Source organism: Crinia signifera, chromosome 1, assembly GCF_055691185.1.
Source record: "Crinia signifera chromosome 1, ASM5569118v1, whole genome shotgun sequence".
Lineage (NCBI taxonomy): Eukaryota > Metazoa > Chordata > Amphibia > Anura > Myobatrachidae > Crinia > Crinia signifera.
The window spans coordinates 166,925,356-166,947,343 of record NC_139217.1 but is presented as its reverse complement, the minus strand read 5'-3'; positions in this window follow the sequence as shown (position 1 = coordinate 166,947,343).

Below are 21,988 nucleotides of genomic sequence, written 5' to 3'. Positions count from 1 at the left end.
AAGTGTGTTTGTCCCCCTGATAATGTCATATGTGTGTACATATGTTACATGTATGTTTTGAGAATAATAGAAAGGTGTGTTTGTAGATAGTGCTACACTTCAATGTCACATGTGAACACAACCATGTCTAATAACCCACATTTATATATGAAACATGCACCATTGGTGTGATGTGAGGTTATGGGCACAGTTCTGCTCATGTGAAGTATGTGAAGTATGTGATGGGACAAGAGAAAGTGTGTTTTTGAAAGAGTTGTTGTAACATGTTCCATATGATGCTACTGAAACAAGAATGACCAAACTGTGCACATGTAGCTGGTGAGAAACTACACATCCCAGTATGCCATCCCATAGTTAAATTACTCCATAATAACCACACTGTCAAGCTATGGTGGAATGTGTAGTTTCACAACAGGTGGAGGTGCATAATTTGGCCATGGATGATGTAATTTCTGCATAGTGATCTATGTATGTGCATTTAGTGGCCTAATGAATGAGATGAGACACTGAAATGCCTCCTAATGGAGACATTAATGTGTGTGTGGGACACATATGGCTAAAAAACATAAGATCACCCACACTAGGAAATGTCACGTAGCACAGTGGTGCACATATCTCATGGTGATATTTGTATTTTTAAACTTGTAGGTGGACAGACTTCAAAACGACACTGAAGAGGAAGATGACTGACCGGTACAACCACAGCATGTCCACCGGGAGGGGGCCTATGCCAGATAATTTGGAGTATACCCCCCTGGAGCAGGACGCCTTGGATGTCATTGATGTGGCCGAGGTCAGGGGGATATCCAATATGGATAGTGAGCTCCCGGCGGAGGTCTTTGCTGCTGCTTTTGATGGTAAGTCACAGTAATGCATTGTATTTTGAAAGATATTTTTTTGTGCGTATGTGATGGTGACATTGTTTTCAATTATTATTCTAGAAGAAGCAGAAACCCAGGATGAACCGGCAGCATCTTCCTCTGCAGAGCCACAGGTGGAGCAAGTGGTCCAGCCTCCACCAAGACGACACCCCCAGCCACAGGAGACATGGGATGCCAGCGTGATGGTGATGCTGGAGAGGATCGAGCAGCAAGGGGTGGATGCTGCGGTCCGTCAGCAGCAGGTTGGGGAATTTCTGGCGGATTGGAAGGCCACAAACAGGCAGCAGTGTGAGGCCTTCAACCGCATGAATGACACTCTGGCGGCTGGCATGCAAAGCATTGGCCAACACCTCAGCCGCCAGAATGAAATTCTTGCGGAGCTGCTGACCACCGCCAGGTCCCTAAGGGACAATCCCCCATCTGCTGGCCCACCCCAAGCTGCTCCCCAACCTTCCACCTCTGCTGACCCTCCTGTGTCCACTAGGGGAAGACGCCGCAAGCCATCTGAGCCAAAGGCCCCTGTCCCCAAGGCCCCATCTAAAAAGGGGAAAAAAGGGCCCAAATAATGAGACCTGGTTCACTTCCTCTGTGGTTGGACCCCAAATTTTTAAATTGCACTGGACATCCACTTCCTGAGTTGGCCATCGATCCATTTTCGTGCCATGGGCATTAAAGTTCTTATTTTGACCTCTACAAATGCAGGATAAATTTTTGGTGGTGTGTATCTTGCTTAGTATTCACCCTGTTTGTTGCAGTACGTATTCTGGTGTCCCCATTTCTTTCATCATTGCATTTGCAGGGTAACACATGTTTGGAGATATGCAACCTCTTGTTCTGGCTCTTTTTTTATTTTTGTGTCTATTTTATTTGTTTATTTGATTTATGACATTAACGTGTCAAATAAGCTGTGATGCTGAACAGCAAATAAATTTATTTTACCAATTAAAACAAAATTGTTGTATGTGTAATTTCTTGTGTGAAACAAATACTACATTTATGTGTACTTACTGACCAGGGTATTTTTGAACATTTGTTGAAGTGTGGTAGAAGTTTCCCATGTGTAACCCTCTCCATGGCCATTCCCATGTTCCTATCCAACTTTTCCCTGCTAATTAGTTTGTGTCAGCACATGTGCAGAGCAACTTAATAGGTGAGAAAGCAGTTTGTGTGCAGGTGAGGTAGCTCCTACAGTAGTAGGTAAAAGCAGGTCCAGAACAATGCTTTCCTCATGGAGTGGGTGAGGCAGACAAACAAGGGTCAAAAGGTACATTTGTGTAGGAATGCATATGTGTCCTCCCTAAAAAAAAGATGTGTGAATCGGCCAAACATGAGAAAATTGCTTGTGAACAAACATGTATAACTTTTTAAATATATATGATTTTACAGTGTCATAAGCAGATGTACAGTAGGAATCCTTTGTTAGAGAGATGTGAGTGCAATAATGTGATTGGTGGCATCTTACATCCAGAGTGTAGTAAAATCCAATTCATAGCAGATCAGATAGTGGTACAGTTCTGTATTTTGGGTACTATACAAAGATTGTGTGCAAAATAGTGGGCATGGGCTTAAAACATTGCTGAAACATACTTTGTAGGTGTTAGATGTGGTTTATGTTATTGTATCATAAATACAAAACCTATGTTTGTATTAGAGTGAACACGTTGACACATGTCGACTTGTGTAGATTGAGTGTGCTACTGTGTAAAGTCTATGAAAGCACGTAGTGAATGTGTATAACTGTTTACCAAATACCTATCTTAGCATATATAAGCAGGTCTTAAAAAGATTCTTACCTTAAATTAAACAAACCTTTAAATGTCGAGAAGTATAGAAAGATAAGCTTCCAATGTGTTTGAGTGCTGTGTGTGGCTTGCAGGTAGTGAAATCATGGTTTGGACTTAATAGACTGCAGCATTGCCTATTACATTCAGGTGTATGTGTTTGAGTAGTAATCAGCGTAAATTAGCAAACCCAGGCGCACGCTGGCATGCGGTATCTGTAGGGGTGGTCTGAGGTGGCGGTTGGCGGCCGCCTGTTTTGTGTCCGAAATGAACGGTGCTTTAGGCGATCGTGCGGTAGTAGCACCGTTCATTTTTGGTGCACACCCCCGTGTACGCCCATATTTACGCCCATTTTCCCTCATTATTTCGGCCGCTCCCCTCAACACGCCCCTATGCCGCCCCCAATGCCCGTACTCTTGCGTACAGGTTTTTTCGCACGGAGAGACCCGTCCGTAAGCGTTGTGGAGTGTTCGCGCCTGCGCATTGGCGATTGTACGCATGCGCAGATCATGAAAAACCCCGGAACGTACGCGTACGGCCCGGCCGCACCAACCAGAATAAGGCCCTCTGTCACAACCAGGTGACAGATGTGGTGTGTGCAGTCTCCTGCTGTGCAGGCTCTGGGTGGCATGAGGCATGAGCCGCCATGATGGTGTCCATGTCACGTTAGGCCTCTGGCTGGCAAGCGCCGGCTGCAGCGCCTCCACGTATATTCTCCGCCGGCTGGTTTTTGTCGCCGCATCTGGCGGTGGCCATCTTCTTGGTTGCAACAGCCTATGCTGCGCGGCTCCAAAGTGTGAGGTCACACGCACAGCCAAACACTGCTCAGCTCTACCCTTAAAGTCTGACTAACCAGGCCAGACTGGCAGTCAGTACAATGATGTCTACCCGCTAACATCATTGGTCACTCCTGGCTATCCCTGTAGTATACACTACAGCTCTCCTTCGCATCCTGGTGAAAGTCTTCTCTGATCTCCCTGCTGATCATCCACTGCTCCACCATATCATCACTGAACCCTCTGCCGCCTATTAGGATAGGACAAGGTTAAACCCCCAGAGGGTGTTATCTTCTTTCTTTATTCCTGACGGTTATTATCCGTGGTCGCATCCCTGGTCCTGCAGCTACGATCTCACTCAGCACAGATTCAACTGGACTTCATCTTCCAATCCTTCATCCAATCATCAAATCCTTCATCAATCATCCAATCCTTCATCCAATCCTTCATCCAATCATTCAACCATCCAATTCTTCATCCAATCATCCAATCTTTCTTTCAATCATCCAATCATCCAATCCTGCAATCATCCAATCATTCAATTTCCCAATCATCTTCAAGCTCTTCAATAAGTATTGTTTATTATTGTCTTCTTTCAGTTTATCAATATCTACATTTATTCTTTATGCCACCATTCATATCTTGTACCGCAGTATCTTTATTAAAAAAGGTTTAATTTTATCATATTGCTTCACTCCAATCTGTCGTTCATGCAACAGCCCTACTTTAAAGCATCCAGCCTCCATTACACTCCAGCTGGTGCTCCTCGAAACGTGACATAACCCCAGTACCCTGACACTTAAACCTAATCACCCCCCCACCCTGAAGAAATTAGATTAATTAAACATGACTTTTTAATAAATCTATAAAAATAGGTGTGAATAAAACCAAACAGACAAACATATGATAACATAGTGATTAAAAAAGGATGAAAATCCTCACCTAGTGGGACCCCACTGCACAATGTCCCTGTATTAATGATACAATGTGGCACGATTACTTGGAATAGTCTGTGGTGGGTAAATTGGCACCTTCACCTAGCAGGGGATAATGCCCCTGTTGCCTACTTATAGTCACAGTAATTAGTAGCATAGACAGTGTGTTTTACTGATATACTTTGCCATATGTTGAAGGGAAAATATCCCCAGCGTTCTGTATGCAGGCACGGCTGGCGCCAAATATGGGTGCTGATCCCGCTTCAGTGCTGCCGTAAGCTGCTGGAGCCGCTGGTTCCCCAGTCCACTAGGTGTGTGGTCAGCGTATGCTTCGCAAAAAGCTTCCTCAGGACCACTTTTTTTGAAGCATACACTGACCACACACCTAGTGTGTGAACCCCACTACCCCCTCCCCACATACCAATGTATTTTAATCTGTACTAAGCTGATGGAGCGATCCCGGGTATCCTTTGGACACGGATTCCCGTAGTCAGAGTGATGCGGTATCTGGTGCCGGATTCAGCGTCCTCCCTACCTCTACTGACCCAAACAAGCAAGGCAAGTGCACACTGGCACACCTCACACTCGGCTCCACGGGCGGTACGCAGACTGAGGAACCAGTGGCTTCAGCAGCTAACGGCAGCGCTGAATCGGGATCAGCACCCATATTCTGTGCCAGCCGTCCCATAGGGAATGCTGGGGTTATTTTCCCTTCAACTTACAGCATTCGCCAAAGTAAATCAGTAAACACCCTGTCTATATGTTACCAATTACTGTGACCGCCAATATAAGCAGGCAATAGGGGCATTATCCCCTGCTAGGTGGAGGTGTCAATTTGCCCACCACAGACTATTCCAAGTAATCGTGCCACATTGTATCATTAATACAAGGACATTGTGTAGTGGGGTCTTATTAGGTGAGGATTTTCATCTATTTTAAATCACTGTACAGTATGTTGTCATATGTTTGTCTGTTTGGTTTTATTTCGCAACTATTTTAATAGATTTATTAAAAGTCATGTTTTATTAGTCTAATTTCTTCTTGGTGCACCAGCAGCAGACACTCTTTCCTATCCCCAAAACTATAACTATCTAGTGTCAATGGTAGCACACCCTCACATCCTCTATACCAATTTGAGAATATAATAAAAGGAGAGTCCTTTATAAGTATATAACCGTTACTATCTGTGCGACTGACAAAACTCTCTTCTTTGTACCCCCCACCCTGCAGCCTAACTCTAACCTCCCCCCTCTCTGCAACCTAACACTAATCCCCCCTCCCCGCAGCCTAACCCCCTTCCACCCAGCCTAACCCTAAGTCCCCTATTAGTGCCTAAACATAACGCTCCCTTTCCAGGACTAACCCAAACCAACCCCCTGCACCGCAGCCTAACCCCACCCTCCCGTGCTCCAAGAAGCCTAATCCCAACCCCCCCACCCTCCCAGAAGCCTAACCCTAATTCCCCCACTGCCTAGACCTAACCCTCCCTTCTCTGGCTGAACCCAAACAATCCCCCTGCGCCACAGCCTAACCCTAACCTTCTGCTCTCCCAGCAGCCTAACCTCAACCTCCCCCTTCCCAGCAGCCTAAACATAACCCTAACCTACCACTCCATTCTTACCTTCTCAATAATGATGCTGGTATCCTTATTAATATCAGGATTAAGGTGGTGGTCTCCTGGTAATAGTCAGAATGCTGGCCTCGGTATTGTGAACACTCGTTCATGCCAAACAAATTTCTTAGGATTCTATGAGGATGTCAGCAAGAATCTTGATGATGGAAATGCTGTGGACGTGGTCTTCTTAGATTTTGCTAAGGCCTTTGATACAGTGCCGTATACAGAGAGAGTTAAAGTGTACTAGACTATGAGTGCGCAGTAAGCTGCAGTGCCAGTGACTCCTTAAAATGTGGAGTTTTCCCAAACCTCCACCAAAAAAGTGTACATGCAAACAGGAGTTACAAAGGTGTCACTTAGCTTGCGCTGGTTCAAATACAGAGGTATATGAGTCTCCGGGATGAAAAAAATGAAGAAGATATATAGTGAAGTATTTAATCACAACATCTAAAAACATTCATTAAAAACATCAATACAAATAAAAATTCATCACATCAAATATGGCAGTGGATGGGATAGATTTACAGGGAAATTACCAGAGAGGGTGTGAACTGGTATGAAAACACAGTTCATGTAGAGCATATGATTTGCAGAGTACCCCGGGTGATAACTGCTCCTCCTTGCTCCTGGTGTAAAGTGCCCGCGCTCTGTGCAAAATCAGCTGGATCTGCCGTCCGTCCACTGCCTCATCAACCAACGCGTTTCAACCCGTTACAGGGGTCTTTTTCAAGGTCCTGATGCTGCTCAAATGATGTGACAAGCGTCTGGCTTTAAATAGTGTCCATATTCCCGCGTCGCGCTGCCGCACACAGCTGAATCCTATACACAGTGTGCCTACATTGTCCATGATTCTTTGCGGTGCGGCAGCCGGCCGTCGCGTCATTTCCGGTTTGTAGTCCTTTATGATGCTACTGGGACTCTCTCTCCCAGTGTCCATTGCCTGCTACGATGTCACTTCCGGATTTGCGTCTTTTCTGTTAAAGATCCGTTTTAAAAACAGTGCTTTCGTACTATTTTTATCTGTAACAATAGAATCCACTTTAAAATCATGCATATGGTCTAAAAAACAATGGTCTGTAATGCCAATTCATCATAATTCAAATCGCATCATGCAAGATACAATTTTAAAGTGACAGTGCTCTCTTAAAGTGACAGTGCTCAGATCTTTCACAAGAACCATTTCACCTCAAAATCTGCATTAAGGCCTCCTGGTTGTAAGGTGTTAAGTTCGTAGATGGTTCTCATTTCCTCTTTGGCTAGTTGTTTTGCTAAATCTCGCCTACGCCAATGGCCTTTGACCCATTTAATTCCACAGAATTTTTTGATCCCTGCTGTGGATTTATTATGGACTTTAGAGAAATGATGCACTATCGGATCAAAGGACATTGCTAGATGGAGGGTGTTCTAGCACCGCAATCTGTTTCTTGGACAAAAACTGCTTCATGCAGAGAGCTGTGTGGGCTTGTGCCTTTTCCTGATATAGGATAAAACCATTTTTTTCACAACTCTGTCCTCTTTCTTTGATTCTTTCCTAAAAAAGTTAGTAATGTTGATTCACTGTTGTGCCTTCTGGTACCAAATTTGCTAAAACCACAGCCTTAAAATCAAAGAAAACAATGACAGTAACATTATTTAGAATTTTGAATTGCTTAGATGGGGATGCAGTTAATATCCCGGCGGTCGGGATCCCGGCGTTCAGAATCCCGACGCCGGAATCCTGACCGCCGAAATACCGACATATTCTCCCTCCGTGGGTGTCCACGACACCCCTGGAGGGAGAATAAATTAGTGTGCCGAGCGTAGCGAGGCACCAGGCCCGCTGCGTGGCGAGCGCAGCGAGCCCACAAGGGGGGGCGATCCACGCCCCCCTCTTGTCGGCATTTCGGCTGTCGGGATTCCGGCGTCGGGATTCTGAACGCCGGGATCCCGACCGCCGGGATTCAGTACTGAATCCCTTAGATGAGCTTTCTTCATTCTTGATGATTTTGGTTGCATTTTATTATTAAACTAGATTTTGTTTTGTTTTTCAATTGTATTTTTTACTCCGTGGTCAATAATATAACAGGTGGTGTATGCGTCTTCATTTAAGCAAAGAGGGCAGGGAGATAAATATAGTTGAAGGTAGGTGAGTAGCTATGCTTTAAATAGTGCTAGCCACACCCACAGCACAGGCCACACCCTCACACCATTAACCACACCCTTATATCAGTAGTCACACATCCCATCATACAATAGGCCCTTCATAAATTTCAGCTCCAGGTCCATGAGGACCTTAATCTGGCACTGCCTCCATGCATGCTACAAATGCTGTATAATTTCATCAATGTATATTAAATCTATTATATAACCAGCCTAATGAACATCAAGTACTGTAGATGGGAGGAAGAAGGGAAGAGAGATAGGAGAAAAAGTAATAGAGGGAAATGAAAGGAAGAAAAGACTGTTAGAATCAGGGCTGGGCAATTGCGGCCCTCCAGATGTTGATGAACTACACATCCCAGCATGCCTTGCATCATTTTCAGCATGGCCACATAGCAAAACTAATGCAAAGCATCCTGGGATGTGCAGTTCATCAACATCTGGAGGGCCGCAATTGCCCAGCCCTGGTTAGAATGATGGGTAGGTGGGACAAAAAAGGAGGGGGGGGAGTAGGAAAAATGCTGCAATGCCAGATACAACAGATAGCAAATATGGAATACCCATATGTACAGAACACATGGGGCAAAGTTTTAAAAGTTTACCCTATGATTTATAACTTTATACAACTATTATTGGACACATTTTCAATAGTGCCCTAACTCAGAAATTCAAAGTTTTCCCTTCATCTACTAGACACTGATTTATTAAAATGTCATTTTAGCAGTCAACTCATAAAAGTTGTTTGAAATGTATATAATCTTTATGCAGCTGATATAAAATATAATATAAAATATTAGACTAGAATATTAGACTAGAAGATTATCTTTCCAATCTGGCTGGTTGGAAAGAAAATCTGGAAATTTTTGGGAGCAAATGACAATTGACCATTTGCTTCTATACATGGAAAACAGACACAAATTGGTCCTACGGACACATTTGTCAATTTAAGGCACATACACACTAGAAGATATGAAAGCAAAAGATATTGGTGACCAATTTCCCTTGAGCGGATTATGAAAGATATTGTGCACCCACACTGAACGATGGGTGCAAACGGCATGAGCAATATTGGCAGATTGACCTGCATGTCCGGGCGATGTCAATATCGTTGATGGGGGGCTCAAGTTGTTAAAGATATTAGTCATAGACACTAGAAGATATTTCTGTCAATGTCATTCAGAAACCACTTTCTGAACGAGATTGATGCCTATATCTTCTAGTGTGTATGGGCTGTTATGCTGATAACTGCTTTTGTCCATTTTCCAGTGTCTGGGAGTAAACGGCTGATTGTAATTTGTTCCCAGAAATTTCCAGATTTTCATTCCAACCAGTGAGATTAGAAAGATAAACTTCTAGTGTGTATGGGCCATACTTTATACAGATCAGTCCACAACAGTGCACACACATTGTGGCAGCGACTACACATGATCAGGTGTGTATAGTAGCACTCAACATCGCATACTGCATATCCTTGGATCACAAGTGTTTGCACAGGCACATCAATCGTAGCAAAGTGGCACCTACAGTATGTCAAACTAATCACATATGCGAATAGTCCCAGGTGTGATCAGCCTGGACTTATCTGTATGTATCTCTATATCCCTCCAGTCTCACACTGACAATGGAATAATAAGATACTGTAGGAAGCAGCTTTGGCTAAATGAGGGGAGCTTATTTGTTGTTCTATCTTCTCACTGTACAGTTAAAATTTTAACCAGCACACAATGGACCGTCTGTACCAGGGGCGGATTGGCCTGCCGGGAAACCGGGCATTTTCCCGGTGGGCCGGCTCATTTAGGGTCAATTGCGGCCGCTCAACCTCCCTGCTGGGCCGCTGACCACCACCTATGCGGTTAGCGGCCGCAGCACTTTGCCCTTACTCAACACGGCCGCGGCTAGCCCCGGGTCGCCCAAACATAAAATGGCAGCGGGAGGGCTTGTGTGCATGCGCGGCTGCACGCAGCTTTTCCCACGGTACTTGGAGGAAGGAGCTGAAATCTGTAGAAGGCGCCGCGCTGGTTCTCCTCCCATCACAGCGCAGCAGCAATAGTCAGGGTCACCGGCTTCTCTCCTCACCCTCCTGTGTTCAGCTCATCTGCTGCAGCTTGCCCCGCCCCCTGTCACTGTGTACTAGTCCAGTCTAGTGACAGGGGTCGGGGCCTGGTGAGTGACTGTCAGTGTAGCTACCAAGTGTAGCTACCAAACTATGTGGTGGATGCTCTCCCAACTTAGACCATAAGCAGGGAGGTGAGGTTGTTTCCACCAGCCCATGACTGCTCACTCAGCCAAGCCAGTGCTAGAAGCTGGCTAATTACTTCCTTTTATGTCAGCTCTGACTCATGCCCCGGGCCTACAGGGAGAGAGAGGGCAGCGTGCAGGAGGATGAAGGATGAAGACTGCTGCTTCCTGACACAAAATATCACGTCCTGGAGGAACTTCCTCCAGCCACTCCAAAAGCCATCAAATTGTAAGTTCAAAGTGCATGGCCTCATGCTGCAAATATATGAGGGGTATTTTGGGGGTTATATATGTATATGGAATATTGTGGGGGTGGGGGCTGATAGGTATATAGTATAGGGTGTATAAGGGGTGTGTGTGGGAGTGGGTTATAGGACTGTAATATATAACAAGTGTGTGTCAAAGGTGCAGGGTATATATAGTATATAAATGGTGTGTGAGGTGTGAAGGGTACATACTATATATGGGGGGTTACATGTATATGGTTTATAAGGGGTGTGTAGGAGTGATAGGTATATGGTATATAAGAGATGTATTGGGGAATAAGTATACAATATATAAAGGGTGTGTGTGGGGGTTAATAAGTATAGAGAAATAAGGGATGTGGCATGGGGGTATAGGAATATATATATATATATATATATATATATATATATATATATATAAGCAGTGCGGGGGGCGAAAGGTACTTTGTGTATAAGGGGTGATGTGGGGGGAGTGATAAGCATTTATATAAATATGGGGTGTTGGGGGAGACGATAGGTATATGTGCACCCCTTGAGCTTACACTTGCTGCAGATGGCACCTTTTGTAAACAGGAGTATTTACGCTTACGACAAACTGAGTAGCTGCAGTGCTAACATCACATCCTCGCTGTCCCCCTGTTCATTGGTGATCGCTTAAGCGATCAGTAGCACAGTGTCCCTGTTATCGAGAAACTGCAAATGCACAGAACAGGTCCTGTGATCACATCGCAGTATTATTCCAGAACCCACACATAACCTAACATTCATATCTAATTGCATCCCATCAGGACTGTCCTGTAATCTGGTGGGACTTCCATGCTATGGAATTCTATCCCTATGTGTCCTTCCTATTATCCCTATAGATTGTAAGCTTGCGAGCAGGGCCCTCCTCCAGGGCCTAATCACTGTTGTTTTCAATTGTAAAGTGCAACGGAATATGCTGCCGCTATATAAGTGACTGGAAATAAATAAAAATAAATACATTGTGAACGTCTCTGCCTGATTGACAGAGGCATTGGTATTGCGGGCCGGAGGCAGAAGGTCGAAGGTCAATTTCTAATTCTTGTGTCGATCTAATGACCCTGTCGACGTAACCCCATGTCGACCTTTGGTAGTGTAGTGGCGGATATGTAGGGTTCATTAGTGTAGAGGCAGGTATAGAGGGGCCAGTAGTGTAGTTGTGTGTATAGTGGAGTCAGCAGTGTAGAGGTGGCTATAGATGGGTCAGTAAAGTAGAAGCAGGTATAAATGTGTGAGCAGAGTAGAAGTAGGTATAGAGGGGTCAGTGGTGTAGTTGTGTGCATGACAAGCCGGCATTTTTGCTAAAACGTTTTTGTTAAAGTGACCATGTGGACGTTTTGTTAAAACGTCCACATGGTCACTTTATTACAATCATTTTTTTATGAAAATCTCATTACGAGCAGGATTGCAGTGGCACCTTGGCGCATGTGCAGGGTCAGTAGTGTAGGGGGGTATAGAGGAGTTGGTAGTATAGAGGGGGTCATTACTGTAGTGGTGATTATAGAGGGGTCAATAATGTAGTTGCAGGTATAACAGGGTCAGTAGTGTAGAGTAGAACTAACGCCGCTCTTGGGGGCACCAACCAAAATCTTGCCTATGGCATCAAATTGGCTAGGGCCGGCTCTGAGTGGGGGCACAGTCACTAGTGGGGGCACAATGTGAAAGGCAGCAGTGAGACACTATGTGAGAGGCACTAGTGGGGGCACAATGTGAGAGGCACCAGTGGGGCCACTAAGGGGACATAATGTGAAAGGCAGCAGCGAGACACTATGTGAGAGGCACCAGTGGGGGCACTACAGTATGTGAGAGGCACCAGTGGTGGCACTATGTGAGAGAGAGTGGGGGCATTACATTACAGTGGAACTAAGATGTGTCAGTAAAATACCATGGGGTAGGACGGATGGGGGGTGGGGGTGGCCATGATGTGAGCTTGCTCCCGGTGCCATGGCTTCAGGCTACACCTCTGCTTGGAGGAGGATGGATGATGCTGGCTGGTGGCTGCGTCTGCTCATGTGATCCCCCACCCCAGCACGCAGCATGCAGCGCACTGGACTGGGCGGCTGGGGATCCATCTAATTGGCGACGGCGGGTGGAGCGTGAGCAGCAGCAACCTGGCCTGGGTTACAACAGTACAGTGAGTCAGTATCAAGCCAGGCTGTGCTGTGTGAAATAAATCAGTCTGATTCAGAGATTACCCAAATTTGCGGTCAGAGGTGTAGATCATCAAAACAGATCATCAAAAAAGATAAGATGTTCCAATGAGAACAATATTTTTATATGAAGGAAACCACCAATGCTGGTTTCTCAAAGGCTCACAAATTAGCTCAGGTATTCTGTGACCAAAATCTCTGTCAATTATATAGGCCCAGAGGAGAGTGTGTGCACTGCTGGATTCCAAAAAACTCGAGACTATAGATCAGAGGTAGCCAACTCCAGTCCTCGAGAGCTACCAACAGTTAACGTTTTCCATGTATCCTCACAGAATCACAAGTATTTAGCTCCACGCGTTGATCTTTTAAACTGTGTCAGTCAGCAATGAGTGCATCTGTGTACCTGTGAGGGGAGCTGGAAAACATGAACTGGAGTTGGCTACCCCTGCTATATATATGACTTGTTGTATGACTTTGCTTGAGAAAGGGGCGCAGCCCCGAAACGTTGCTGTATGTCACATTAAACCACCTTAGGGTTTTTTTGCCATTTACCACCGTCTCCGAGTGCCGCCTCTCTGTTTCCCCGTATACATGCACCTTCCATGTCAGGAAGGCACCGGGGCAATTTATGTCCTGCACAGCATCTAGGAGTGCCGGTTATCCCGCATCTTATATATATATATATATATATATATATATATATATATATATATATATATATATATATATATATATATATATATATATATATATATATATACACACACTTAACATCGGCACTCACCTTTCCTAGTTTTGGGGTGCCCTATGGCTTGTGACCACATTGTTTAAACAGACATTGGATGGGCTCTGCACACACTAAATTAACTAATAATAAATAGTGGAGATTTGGTTCATGAATTGATCAATGCATTTAAGCCTGCAGCCCCCGTCAAGGGACCCCACTGTTCTGCAGGCCTACCACTATCACTGAAAATGGCTGCAATACACATAGCTATCACATCAATGTTTGATACCAGGCATGCTATCAGGTCTGAAGCTCACAGCAGACTTTGCTTTTATAGGTGAGCAGCTACCAACACACCTGTCACTAATCATCTAGGGAAATGGCTAACACAAGCTATGGAATCTTAGTTAAAAACAGGGTGCATGAGAGAATGTGACCACAATAAGATTAATTAAAATAATTAATCTAATAAACAATATATACACTTAACATCGGCACTCACCTTTCCTAGTTTTGGGGTGCCCTATGGCTTGTGACCACATTGTTTAAACAGACATTGGATGGGCTCTGCACACACTAAATTAACTAATAATAAATAGTGGAGATTTGGTTCATGAATTGATCAATGCATTTAAGCCTGCAGCCCCCGTCAAGGGACCCCACTGTTCTGCAGGCCTACCACTATCACTGAAAATGGCTGCAATACACATAGCTATCACATCAATGTTTGATACCAGGCATGCTATCAGGTCTGAAGCTCACAGCAGACTTTGCTTTTATAGGTGAGCAGCTACCAACACACCTGTCACTAATCATCTAGGGAAATGGCTAACACAAGCTATGGAATCTTAGTTAAAAACAGGGTGCATGAGAGAATGTGACCACAATAAGATTAATTAAAATAATTAATCTAATAAACAATATATACACTTAACATCGGCACTCACCTTTCCTAGTTTTGGGGTGCCCTATGGCTTGTGACCACATTGTTTAAACAGACATTGGATGGGCTCTGCACACACTAAATTAACTAATAATAAATAGTGGAGATTTGGTTCATGAATTGATCAATGCATTTAAGCCTGCAGCCCCCGTCAAGGGACCCCACTGTTCTGCAGGCCTACCACTATCACTGAAAATGGCTGCAATACACATAGCTATCACATCAATGTTTGATACCAGGCATGCTATCAGGTCTGAAGCTCACAGCAGACTTTGCTTTTATAGGTGAGCAGCTACCAACACACCTGTCACTAATCATCTAGGGAAATGGCTAACACAAGCTATGGAATCTTAGTTAAAAACAGGGTGCATGAGAGAATGTGACCACAATAAGATTAATTAAAATAATTAATCTAATAAACAATATATACACTTAACATCGGCACTCACCTTTCCTAGTTTTGGGGTGCCCTATGGCTTGTGACCACATTGTTTAAACAGACATTGGATGGGCTCTGCACACACTAAATTAACTAATAATAAATAGTGGAGATTTGGTTCATGAATTGATCAATGCATTTAAGCCTGCAGCCCCCGTCAAGGGACCCCACTGTTCTGCAGGCCTACCACTATCACTGAAAATGGCTGCAATACACATAGCTATCACATCAATGTTTGATACCAGGCATGCTATCAGGTCTGAAGCTCACAGCAGACTTTGCTTTTATAGGTGAGCAGCTACCAACACACCTGTCACTAATCATCTAGGGAAATGGCTAACACAAGCTATGGAATCTTAGTTAAAAACAGGGTGCATGAGAGAATGTGACCACAATAAGATTAATTAAAATAATTAATCTAATAAACAATATATACACTTAACATCGGCACTCACCTTTCCTAGTTTTGGGGTGCCCTATGGCTTGTGACCACATTGTTTAAACAGACATTGGATGGGCTCTGCACACACTAAATTAACTAATAATAAATAGTGGAGATTTGGTTCATGAATTGATCAATGCATTTAAGCCTGCAGCCCCTGTCAAGGGACCCCACTGTTCTGCAGGCCTACCACTATCACTGAAAATGGCTGCAATACACATAGCTATCACATCAATGTTTGATACCAGGCATGCTATCAGGTCTGAAGCTCACAGCAGACTTTGCTTTTATAGGTGAGCAGCTACCAACACACCTGTCACTAATCATCTAGGGAAATGGCTAACACAAGCTATGGAATCTTAGTTAAAAACAGGGTGCATGAGAGAATGTGACCACAATAAGATTAATTAAAATAATTAATCTAATAAACAATATATACACTTAACATCGGCACTCACCTTTCCTAGTTTTGGGGTGCCCTATGGCTTGTGACCACATTGTTTAAACAGACATTGGATGGGCTCTGCACACACTAAATTAACTAATAATAAATAGTGGAGATTTGGTTCATGAATTGATCAATGCATTTAAGCCTGCAGCCCCCGTCAAGGGACCCCACTGTTCTGCAGGCCTACCACTATCACTGAAAATGGCTGCAATACACATAGCTATCACATCAATGTTTGATACCAGGCATGCTATCAGGTCTGAAGCTCACAGCAGACTTTGCTTTTATAGGTGAGCAGCTACCAACACACCTGTCACTAATCATCTAGGGAAATGGCTAACACAAGCTATGGAATCTTAGTTAAAAACAGGGTGCATGAGAGAATGTGACCACAATAAGATTAATTAAAATAATTAATCTAATAAACAATATATACACTTAACATCGGCACTCACCTTTCCTAGTTTTGGGGTGCCCTATGGCTTGTGACCACATTGTTTAAACAGACATTGGATGGGCTCTGCACACACTAAATTAACTAATAATAAATAGTGGAGATTTGGTTCATGAATTGATCAATGCATTTAAGCCTGCAGCCCCCGTCAAGGGACCCCACTGTTCTGCAGGCCTACCACTATCACTGAAAATGGCTGCAATACACATAGCTATCACATCAATGTTTGATACCAGGCATGCTATCAGGTCTGAAGCTCACAGCAGACTTTGCTTTTATAGGTGAGCAGCTACCAACACACCTGTCACTAATCATCTAGGGAAATGGCTAACACAAGCTATGGAATCTTAGTTAAAAACAGGGTGCATGAGAGAATGTGACCACAATAAGATTAATTAAAATAATTAATCTAATAAACAATATATACACTTAACATCGGCACTCACCTTTCCTAGTTTTGGGGTGCCCTATGGCTTGTGACCACATTGTTTAAACAGACATTGGATGGGCTCTGCACACACTAAATTAACTAATAATAAATAGTGGAGATTTGGTTCATGAATTGATCAATGCATTTAAGCCTGCAGCCCCCGTCAAGGGACCCCACTGTTCTGCAGGCCTACCACTATCACTGAAAATGGCTGCAATACACATAGCTATCACATCAATGTTTGATACCAGGCATGCTATCAGGTCTGAAGCTCACAGCAGACTTTGCTTTTATAGGTGAGCAGCTACCAACACACCTGTCACTAATCATCTAGGGAAATGGCTAACACAAGCTATGGAATCTTAGTTAAAAACAGGGTGCATGAGAGAATGTGACCACAATAAGATTAATTAAAATAATTAATCTAATAAACAATATATACACTTAACATCGGCACTCACCTTTCCTAGTTTTGGGGTGCCCTATGGCTTGTGACCACATTGTTTAAACAGACATTGGATGGGCTCTGCACACACTAAATTAACTAATAATAAATAGTGGAGATTTGGTTCATGAATTGATCAATGCATTTAAGCCTGCAGCCCCCGTCAAGGGACCCCACTGTTCTGCAGGCCTACCACTATCACTGAAAATGGCTGCAATACACATAGCTATCACATCAATGTTTGATACCAGGCATGCTATCAGGTCTGAAGCTCACAGCAGACTTTGCTTTTATAGGTGAGCAGCTACCAACACACCTGTCACTAATCATCTAGGGAAATGGCTAACACAAGCTATGGAATCTTAGTTAAAAACAGGGTGCATGAGAGAATGTGACCACAATAAGATTAATTAAAATAATTAATCTAATAAACAATATATACACTTAACATCGGCACTCACCTTTCCTAGTTTTGGGGTGCCCTATGGCTTGTGACCACATTGTTTAAACAGACATTGGATGGGCTCTGCACACACTAAATTAACTAATAATAAATAGTGGAGATTTGGTTCATGAATTGATCAATGCATTTAAGCCTGCAGCCCCCGTCAAGGGACCCCACTGTTCTGCAGGCCTACCACTATCACTGAAAATGGCTGCAATACACATAGCTATCACATCAATGTTTGATACCAGGCATGCTATCAGGTCTGAAGCTCACAGCAGACTTTGCTTTTATAGGTGAGCAGCTACCAACACACCTGTCACTAATCATCTAGGGAAATGGCTAACACAAGCTATGGAATCTTAGTTAAAAACAGGGTGCATGAGAGAATGTGACCACAATAAGATTAATTAAAATAATTAATCTAATAAACAATATATACACTTAACATCGGCACTCACCTTTCCTAGTTTTGGGGTGCCCTATGGCTTGTGACCACATTGTTTAAACAGACATTGGATGGGCTCTGCACACACTAAATTAACTAATAATAAATAGTGGAGATTTGGTTCATGAATTGATCAATGCATTTAAGCCTGCAGCCCCCGTCAAGGGACCCCACTGTTCTGCAGGCCTACCACTATCACTGAAAATGGCTGCAATACACATAGCTATCACATCAATGTTTGATACCAGGCATGCTATCAGGTCTGAAGCTCACAGCAGACTTTGCTTTTATAGGTGAGCAGCTACCAACACACCTGTCACTAATCATCTAGGGAAATGGCTAACACAAGCTATGGAATCTTAGTTAAAAACAGGGTGCATGAGAGAATGTGACCACAATAAGATTAATTAAAATAATTAATCTAATAAACAATATATACACTTAACATCGGCACTCACCTTTCCTAGTTTTGGGGTGCCCTATGGCTTGTGACCACATTGTTTAAACAGACATTGGATGGGCTCTGCACACACTAAATTAACTAATAATAAATAGTGGAGATTTGGTTCATGAATTGATCAATGCATTTAAGCCTGCAGCCCCCGTCAAGGGACCCCACTGTTCTGCAGGCCTACCACTATCACTGAAAATGGCTGCAATACACATAGCTATCACATCAATGTTTGATACCAGGCATGCTATCAGGTCTGAAGCTCACAGCAGACTTTGCTTTTATAGGTGAGCAGCTACCAACACACCTGTCACTAATCATCTAGGGAAATGGCTAACACAAGCTATGGAATCTTAGTTAAAAACAGGGTGCATGAGAGAATGTGACCACAATAAGATTAATTAAAATAATTAATCTAATAAACAATATATACACTTAACATCGGCACTCACCTTTCCTAGTTTTGGGGTGCCCTATGGCTTGTGACCACATTGTTTAAACAGACATTGGATGGGCTCTGCACACACTAAATTAACTAATAATAAATAGTGGAGATTTGGTTCATGAATTGATCAATGCATTTAAGCCTGCAGCCCCCGTCAAGGGACCCCACTGTTCTGCAGGCCTACCACTATCACTGAAAATGGCTGCAATACACATAGCTATCACATCAATGTTTGATACCAGGCATGCTATCAGGTCTGAAGCTCACAGCAGACTTTGCTTTTATAGGTGAGCAGCTACCAACACACCTGTCACTAATCATCTAGGGAAATGGCTAACACAAGCTATGGAATCTTAGTTAAAAACAGGGTGCATGAGAGAATGTGACCACAATAAGATTAATTAAAATAATTAATCTAATAAACAATATATACACTTAACATCGGCACTCACCTTTCCTAGTTTTGGGGTGCCCTATGGCTTGTGACCACATTGTTTAAACAGACATTGGATGGGCTCTGCACACACTAAATTAACTAATAATAAATAGTGGAGATTTGGTTCATGAATTGATCAATGCATTTAAGCCTGCAGCCCCCGTCAAGGGACCCCACTGTTCTGCAGGCCTACCACTATCACTGAAAATGGCTGCAATACACATAGCTATCACATCAATGTTTGATACCAGGCATGCTATCAGGTCTGAAGCTCACAGCAGACTTTGCTTTTATAGGTGAGCAGCTACCAACACACCTGTCACTAATCATCTAGGGAAATGGCTAACACAAGCTATGGAATCTTAGTTAAAAACAGGGTGCATGAGAGAATGTGACCACAATAAGATTAATTAAAATAATTAATCTAATAAACAATATATACACTTAACATCGGCACTCACCTTTCCTAGTTTTGGGGTGCCCTATGGCTTGTGACCACATTGTTTAAACAGACATTGGATGGGCTCTGCACACACTAAATTAACTAATAATAAATAGTGGAGATTTGGTTCATGAATTGATCAATGCATTTAAGCCTGCAGCCCCCGTCAAGGGACCCCACTGTTCTGCAGGCCTACCACTATCACTGAAAATGGCTGCAATACACAGAGCTATCACATCAATGTTTGATACCAGGCATGCTATCAGGTCTGAAGCTCACAGCAGACTTTGCTTTTATAGGTGAGCAGCTACCAACACACCTGTCACTAATCATCTAGGGAAATGGCTAACACAAGCTATGGAATCTTAGTTAAAAACAGGGTGCATGAGAGAATGTGACCACAATAAGATTAATTAAAATAATTAATCTAATAAACAATATATACACTTAACATCGGCACTCACCTTTCCTAGTTTTGGGGTGCCCTATGGCTTGTGACCACATTGTTTAAACAGACATTGGATGGGCTCTGCACACACTAAATTAACTAATAATAAATAGTGGAGATTTGGTTCATGAATTGATCAATGCATTTAAGCCTGCAGCCCCCGTCAAGGGACCCCACTGTTCTGCAGGCCTACCACTATCACTGAAAATGGCTGCAATACACATAGCTATCACATCAATGTTTGATACCAGGCATGCTATCAGGTCTGAAGCTCACAGCAGACTTTGCTTTTATAGGTGAGCAGCTACCAACACACCTGTCACTAATCATCTAGGGAAATGGCTAACACAAGCTATGGAATCTTAGTTAAAAACAGGGTGCATGAGAGAATGTGACCACAATAAGATTAATTAAAATAATTAATCTAATAAACAATATATACACTTAACATCGGCACTCACCTTTCCTAGTTTTGGGGTGCCCTATGGCTTGTGACCACATTGTTTAAACAGACATTGGATGGGCTCTGCACACACTAAATTAACTAATAATAAATAGTGGAGATTTGGTTCATGAATTGATCAATGCATTTAAGCCTGCAGCCCCCGTCAAGGGACCCCACTGTTCTGCAGGCCTACCACTATCACTGAAAATGGCTGCAATACACATAGCTATCACATCAATGTTTGATACCAGGCATGCTATCAGGTCTGAAGCTCACAGCAGACTTTGCTTTTATAGGTGAGCAGCTACCAACACACCTGTCACTAATCATCTAGGGAAATGGCTAACACAAGCTATGGAATCTTAGTTAAAAACAGGGTGCATGAGAGAATGTGACCACAATAAGATTAATTAAAATAATTAATCTAATAAACAATATATACACTTAACATCGGCACTCACCTTTCCTAGTTTTGGGGTGCCCTATGGCTTGTGACCACATTGTTTAAACAGACATTGGATGGGCTCTGCACACACTAAATTAACTAATAATAAATAGTGGAGATTTGGTTCATGAATTGATCAATGCATTTAAGCCTGCAGCCCCTGTCAAGGGACCCCACTGTTCTGCAGGCCTACCACTATCACTGAAAATGGCTGCAATACACATAGCTATCACATCAATGTTTGATACCAGGCATGCTATCAGGTCTGAAGCTCACAGCAGACTTTGCTTTTATAGGTGAGCAGCTACCAACACACCTGTCACTAATCATCTAGGGAAATGGCTAACACAAGCTATGGAATCTTAGTTAAAAACAGGGTGCATGAGAGAATGTGACCACAATAAGATTAATTAAAATAATTAATCTAATAAACAATATATACACTTAACATCGGCACTCACCTTTCCTAGTTTTGGGGTGCCCTATGGCTTGTGACCACATTGTTTAAACAGACATTGGATGGGCTCTGCACACACTAAATTAACTAATAATAAATAGTGGAGATTTGGTTCATGAATTGATCAATGCATTTAAGCCTGCAGCCCCCGTCAAGGGACCCCACTGTTCTGCAGGCCTACCACTATCACTGAAAATGGCTGCAATACACATAGCTATCACATCAATGTTTGATACCAGGCATGCTATCAGGTCTGAAGCTCACAGCAGACTTTGCTTTTATAGGTGAGCAGCTACCAACACACCTGTCACTAATCATCTAGGGAAATGGCTAACACAAGCTATGGAATCTTAGTTAAAAACAGGGTGCATGAGAGAATGTGACCACAATAAGATTAATTAAAATAATTAATCTAAT